The sequence below is a fragment of the Bison bison genome, unplaced genomic scaffold, assembly GCF_000754665.1.
Source record: "Bison bison bison isolate TAMUID 2011002044 unplaced genomic scaffold, Bison_UMD1.0 scf7180017864495, whole genome shotgun sequence".
In the NCBI taxonomy this organism is placed as follows: domain Eukaryota; kingdom Metazoa; phylum Chordata; class Mammalia; order Artiodactyla; family Bovidae; genus Bison; species Bison bison.
In genome coordinates this window covers 4334398-4341971 of record NW_011495054.1, presented here as the reverse complement: position 1 = coordinate 4341971, position 7574 = coordinate 4334398, and positions in this window count along the sequence as shown.

Genomic DNA, 7574 nt, shown 5'->3' with positions numbered 1-7574 from the left:
ATGAGTCAGCTCTTCACATCAGGTGGCCAAAGTATTGGAGTTTCAGCTTCAGCATCAGTCCTTCCAATGAACACTCAGGACTGATTTCCTTTAGGATGGACTGGTTGGATCTTCTTGCAGTCCAGGGGACTCTCAAGAGTCTTCTCCAACACCACAGTTCAAAAGCATTAATTCTTCTGCGCTCAGCTTTCTTTATAGTCCAACTCTCACTGTAATGGTTATGCATAATTAGTCAAAATTCATTGCCTTGCCCACTTGGAACTGGGGGATTTTACTGTATGTGAATGATCCCTCAATGAGGCAGGTGGGGCATAATTCCTCTCCTAAGATGGTATCCTAAGGAAATATTCATAGTGTGAACAAAGATTATGTACAAGGATGGACTTCAAAGAAATGTTTATTATGATGAAAAACTGAATACAAGCAAAATGTTCAGCTGTAGAGGTGGGATGAAAAAAATGATAGCTTTGGGACTTCCCTGGTGGTCCAGTGGCTAAGACTCCTCACTCCCAATGCAGGGGGCCTGGGTTCGATTTCTGATCAGGGAACTAGATCCTGCATGCTGAAACTATAAGTTGGCATGCTGCAATGAAGACTGAAGATCTTGCGTGTTGCAACTAAGATCCAGTGCAGCCAAAAAGTATTTTTTGCACAGGATTGATTGCTGTGCAAATTATTAAAATAATTTAAGGACATGAAAATATATTCAGATAATGCCCACTGAAAGACAAAGGATAGAATGTAGGTCTGGGGGCAAAATGCCTGTATTGAATCCTGGCTGTGTCACATACTAGCTGTACAATGTTGGGAAAATATTTAGTCTCCCTAATGCTAATTTTCTCATCTGTTCAATGGGGATGCCAGGAACATACTGTATAGATTATTGCCAAGATTATATAAAGTAACACAAGTAAAATTCTTAACATCTGGGGACTTCCCTGGTGGCTCTGTGGTTAAGACTTTGCCTTCCAGTGCAGGGGGCATGGGTTTGATCCCTGATCAGGAAACTAAGATCCCACATGCCACACTGTGCAGCCACAAAAAAAAAAGTTTTTGTTAAAAAAAAAAAAAAGGTTAGGACTTCCTGGTGGTCCAGTGGTTGACTCTGAGTTCCTAGTGTAGAGGTCATGGGTTGCGTCCCTAGTCTGCGAAGATCCCACATGCTGCATGGCATGGCCAAAAAAAAAAGATTGGTTACAGTTCCAACAGTAGCAGGTGGTGGAGCCTGGCCTTGACCCCAGGGCGTCTGGCTCCAGAGACCACATTTTTTGCCACAACCCAATCCTGCAGATGTCAGGCTAAGATCAACCCGGGCATTTCCTTTTTGCCACAGGAAGTCATGGATGGTTTTATAAAAGAACTGGAGAGAGACCAGTCAAAACGCAGTCGGGTTTCCATACCAGAATAATTGCTTTCTCTCTCCTTCCCACCTCAAAAGATATTCAGGAAGAAGCCAAAGATGTTCTATTGGCTAGGAATTAGAAACTTGAACCTGACCCTTCAACTCTGACCTGCTAGGAGAAACAGATCATTTCCATCTGTGCTGCAGATTTCTTGTCTTAATAAAGATAGAGCTGGGGGGGAGGGTGAGGGAGAAGGGGAGGGAGTGTTTCTAAATGTGAACAACAACAACAAAATACCCTGAAATTTTATCTCAGCCTCAAGAGGAGATCAGCCATGCCAAAGTATCTGTGTTATTGATAACAATAACGATAGTGATTATTATATTTTATTTTTCAATCGTGGTAATTATTGTACATTAAATCATTAGCATTCATTATTCCTACAATGTGTAATTAGGACAATGGTGGATAGATTGCTCTTGACTGTAATGAAGTTTTTATAATCGTAATTTATTGGCATCAAATTACCTTTCTTAAAACGAATCTGAACATCACACTCTTAATTCTGGGGAGGGGGGTGGCAATTATTTTTAATTAATGTTTCTTGTTTGTGCCACACAGGGGGAGCTGTCCGACCAATCCAATTCCCTGCGTCTGTGAGGAAGTTAACCAAGAATATCAGAGGCATTCTTGAACCACTCATCTATCACAAAACCTCCCCCTCCTCCCCGTCCCCGCTCTGTGTGCAGCATTTTCCCTCCTCCGATGCAGCAGCCACAGAGGGAAGGAAAAAAAATAAAGAACCAACGATTTACCAACATGATTAGCTGAGAAGACAAGAGACGATGACGCAGATTATTTAAGCCAATTTGTTGCTAAGTGTGAGAAGAATATGTATATTTTTCCTTCGAAAATGGATGAATAGCCAGCCTTGTGTTGGAGGACATAGACCCTGGGGGTGTATTTCATTTTTGCTGTCTGCAAGTTTTATTGTGAGGTTTAATATAGGCTGGTGAGCTTCCCCAACCCTCACCAACCCCATCCGATGATTAGTTAAGGTGGCCTTTCCCAAATATGAATCTACCTCTTGAGTCTAGAAAGGCTGAGTGAGAAGTCTCAGGGCATTTACTGTTTTAATATGAAATTGCCTATATTTGACTGGTTTTGACCTACAAAAGGGCTTCCCTTGTGGCTCAGCTGGTAAAGACTCTGCCTGCAAAGCAGGAGACTTGGGTTCGATCCTTGGCTTGGGAAGATCCCCTGAAGAAGGGAAAAGCTACCCACTCCAGTATTCTTGCCTGAAGAATTTCATGGACTGTATAGGGGTCACAAAGAGTTGGGGTCACAAAAAGTTGGACCTACAAAAATGGCAATTTAATGGCTCACATGAATCTGTCCACTGGGATAGCAATGAATGAAGTGACTCCTCCCCAAAGATGATGATGAGGAAGGAGAGAAAAGGTCATTAGTTTGGGAGGCTATTGGATGAATAAGAAGGTTATATGGGGACTAGAAAAGACCCTGATGCTGGGAGATATTGAGGGCAGGAGGAGAAGGGGGTGATAGAGGATGAGATGGTTGAATGGCATCATCGACTCAAAGGACATGAGTTCAAGCAAGCTCTGGGAGTTGGTCATGGACAGGGAAGCCTGGTGTTCTGCAGTCCATGGGGTCGCAAAGCGATGGACACGACTGCGTGACTGAACTGATTTCCCAGGTTGCCCAGTGGTTAAGACTCCACCTTCAATGCAAAGGGCACGGGTTTGATCCCTGAGGGGGAACTAAGGTCCCGCATGCTGTGGGATGTGGCCAAAAAAAATTTTTTTTAAGGAAAAAAAGGAAAAGTATATGTAAGAGCGGTGGGCATAAGGAAAAGAGGGGAAGCAATGTGGAGAAAGGTCGTTTGCTTATCACGCATCCTGGTGGGCTGCCGTCTATGGAGTTGCACAGAGTTGGACACTACTGAAGCGACTTAGCAGCAGCAGCAGCATCATGTACAAAGCGTAGCTCAGGTCCTTTCTGTGTAGAAATGAAATTATCTTCACAAGCTAGTTAGTGGTTGGAGCTGAAATAGAAATTGGGACAAATTCTGACGTTAGCGAGGCAGCACCTCTGTTAAGGAGGACAGAAGCTTTAGTACCCGCCCCCAGGAAAGGCAGTATGAGGAATGAGTCTGGCCAATCAGACCCAGTTGTGTCCCATACGCCCTGTGAGAACTTCAGCAAGCAGTTGGTACTCCTGCAAATGTTGTTGTTCAGTCACCCAGTCCTCAGTCGTGTCCAATTCTTTGTGACCCCCCACTCCAGTACTCTTGCCTGGAAACTCCCATAGGTGGAGGAGCCTGGTGGGCTGCAGTCCATGGGGTCACTAAGAGTCGGACACGACTGAGTGACTTTACTTTCACTTTTCACTTTCATGCATTGAAGAAGGAAATGGCAACCCACTCCAGTGTTCTTGCCTGGAGAATCCCAGGGACGGGGGAGCCTGGTGGGCTGCCATCTATGAGGTTGCACAGAGTCGGACATGACTGACGTGACTTAGCAGCAGCAGACTGTGGCAAGCCAAGTTTCCCTGTCCCTCACCATCTTACAGTGTGCCCAGTTTCATGTCCACTGAATTGGTGATGCCATCAAGCCATCTCATCCTCTGTCTCCCTCTTCTTTTTCTGCCTTCAGCCTTTCCCAGCATCAGCTTCTGCAAATGCTACTCTGCAAAATGAGAGGAAACTGGGGTTCCCTTTTCACAGGACCACGGTGAGGGTTAAACAAAATCATCTCCGTGAACATATTTAGCATTGTGTCTGGCACAGAGTAGATGCTAAAAAAAGTTCACTTCCCATTCCTTTCATTAATGAATCTCTGTATTTAAAATGGGGTCTGTGGCTTCCATGTGCGAGCAAGTTGTGTTGGGAATGTGTCAGCAGAAGAAATAGAGGGCGGGGGAGAAGATATCATTTGTGACGGGGTGAAGGTGGGCAGGGTACATCTCATTTCTCGGCAAAAGCTGCAATTTGCCAGTCCTTTTAATTATTATTTTTTATTATAGATACAAATTAAAAATAAACTGTGTGTCTCATTCACAGCAGGGATTAAATTGTTCTCTAATTATTATCTTTGAATCAATCTAGCTTCCATTAGCTCTGCTTGCCGAGGTATAATTGAGGTGTGTGTGTGTGTGTGTGTGTGTCTCCTTGGTTTGTGGAGAAGACAACTACTTCCATTTGATGTGCTCAACTGTCTCTTCCAAGGCTCCCATTTCATGTTTTCCTTCCTCTTTGCCAAAAAATCTAGGAAAGCAGTAGAGCTGAAGGGTATTCAGCACAAGAATCCCCATTCCCATTTCACCATTCTTAAAATTTCTATTTAAAAACCAACATACAGTGTGCCACACAGAGGTACTTTTTTTGTGTGTGTGGCCGCAGAGCTTGGCATGCAGGATCTTAATTCCCTATCAGGTATCGAACTTGCGCCCCCTGCATTGGAAGGTGGAGTCTTAACCACTGGACAATTAGGGAAGTCCCCAGAAGTACTTTTTTGGATTGGGCTAGGAGTGGGAGCAGTGACCTAAAATCAATAAAGTCAATACATAGAAATAGCCAAGCTCAATTTCTTCCTAAATACAAGCATTGCCGGTCTGTGAACGTCATAAGGACAAGGAAGTTCATCTGTCTTGCTCATTGCTGTGTCCTCAGAACTGAGAATAGTACCTAGTATCTGTTTAGTTCTCAGTAAATATTAATTGATTTACGCAAGCATATCCCTAGGATAATATTTGCAAAATGTATAGTAGATGAACACACAGTGCCTAGTACATGGATCGTGGTAGCCCTCAATGAAACACAGCTCCTATTATTGTTATCACGATATCCAAGCTCAGATGGGCCATCCTGAGACTATCTTCTTCCCTTAAATTATACTTGTAACTTTCACTGTCTTACTAGCTCCGTTTACCCATCCCTTGCTCTGTATCTGTGGTGCTTTGCGTGTATCATTGCTAATTTGTAGGCAGTCTTTGTAGGTTTATTTTGTGGTTCAGTCACTAAGTGTGATTTGCTATTTAGTCCATAAGTCATGTCTGACTCTTTTGTGACCCCAGGAACTGAAGCCTGCCAGGCTCCTCTGTTCATGGGATTTCCCAGGCAAGAATACTGGAGTGGGTTGCCATTTCCTACTCCCGTGGAACTCCCGACCCAGGGTTCAAATCTATGTCTCCTGCATTGGCAGGAGGACTTTTTTTAAACCATTGAGCCACCCGGGAAGCCCAGGCTTATTTTTACAGATAAGGAAAACTGAGGGTCAGAGAGAGGAAGTCACTTGCCCCGAGTCACACAGCTGATAAATGATGGAGCTGGGATTTGAACTTAGGTTTCTGTTGGATTCCTAATACTCAGGATCTCTCGTCACTCTTCTTCCCTATCTTTCACTCTCCAACTCATTTGTTTATTCCAAGTGTGCACAGTAAGGATTTTTGGTGTCATTTTCCAGGTGAAGAGAATGAAACCCAGAGAGAAGTCTTCTGACTTGCTTGGAGGTCAGGTGGTGTCATACGTCACATACACGAGGATCTCTTGCTAGTGGCCAGTGTACCAGGTGTGGATTCTTACCAGGGAACCTCCATGCCTTCCTGTACTGGGCAGCTAATCAGATGGAAATTAAAAAATAAGGACTTTGAAAAGAAAAATGAGAGGTTTAAATCTAATAAATAAAGTTCAGATATTGAGACCAGAATAGCTTCATGGTGCTTTCAGCAAGAAGCTTAGTTGAAATCATATAACTAGAAAAGGGTTAAGTGCCAAGCTTGGAAAAAAATTAAGCATTTGTTCATTCATGCTTTGCACAAATATTTTTTGAGCCAATATTGCAGGGAACAAAAAAGCTGGACTCTGCCTTCAGGAGTTTATGATCTAGTGGGGGAAGTAGACTTTATAAAATATTCACATGACGTATGTAATTATGACTGTGACAACATATAGGAGGGAAAAACACAGGGAGTTACAAGAGATGGTATCAAAAGGACACAGTATCATGCTGTCGATATCAAGACTTGCTTTGGCCAGTGCTACCACTCTCCCCCTGATTTCTGGTAAAGATAAAATCAGTGTCAGATCTAGGCCAAGTTTTTATAAGCATTTACCTTTGCCGTCATAGAAGGTTGGGTCCAGGTGGTGCCTCCATCAACCTAGGCAAGCAAACTGCTGGGGTTGTTTGTTACTGCAGCATAACCTAGTCCGTGTTGACACAGACATTGGTTCTCCCATTGCTGTGCACTTAGCTATCAGGTGAATTTATTTTTTGGTGTGAGTTGTTTTGTTATTGTTTAGGAATCGACCCCAATGAAAGAATCTGAAATGCAAACAATACTATATGCACATGCAGGAAGATTTTTCCTTTTTAAAAGTTCATGATCTTAAAGCATGAGAAATGATCTAAATTTTCATCAGACGACAGGTTAGCATAGAATGAAACCATTGAAAGTAACAGAGGGAAAGATACAGAACTTAACATATGGAAACAGATTTGTAAAAAGGTACACACACACACACACACACAAGCAACAGACAGGCATGTAATACACCATGATGTCACTAATGATTCACTTTAGTGAACTGGATTACAGATCATTTTTTGTGCTTTTCTGTGCTTAGAATCAGTAGAAAAATATGACTACAAATTTAAAAATATTGTTTAAGAAGGTTTTTGAAATAAGATGAAAATAAGTCTTGCATAAATATGTCTTTGTGAAGTGGGTATGAGATTGTGTGCAGAAAAAGGTACAACTTGGATATGTCTGCATGGAAAAAAAGACTGGAAGGAAACATTCCAAAATGCTAATAGTCAATTTCTCTGGATAGGCTGATTTAGAAAGCCTTCTAGAAACTTCCATTTTCCCCTGGATTTTCCCATTTAGAAAATTATAGACTAATGAGCACAAATTGGTTTTATGATAGGAAATACAGTACTTTAAAAGCTGGCAGCAATGCCAATACCTTGATAAAGTGCAAAATACCTCTCTGTCTCCCTTTTTCCAAAGACTTCTCTCCTCTCATCTATTTTTATCACTATATAAACGTGTCCTTCTCATAAATTGAGTGGGTCTAAAATGGAATCCTAACTTTTACTGGCTGTCTTGACTTGGTTCTAAAAAAAAAAAAACGGTGCCATATTCCCTTAAAAAATTAATATGAACCAGGTTGCTCTCACTCAGAAAACCAGAATTAATAACAGACACACA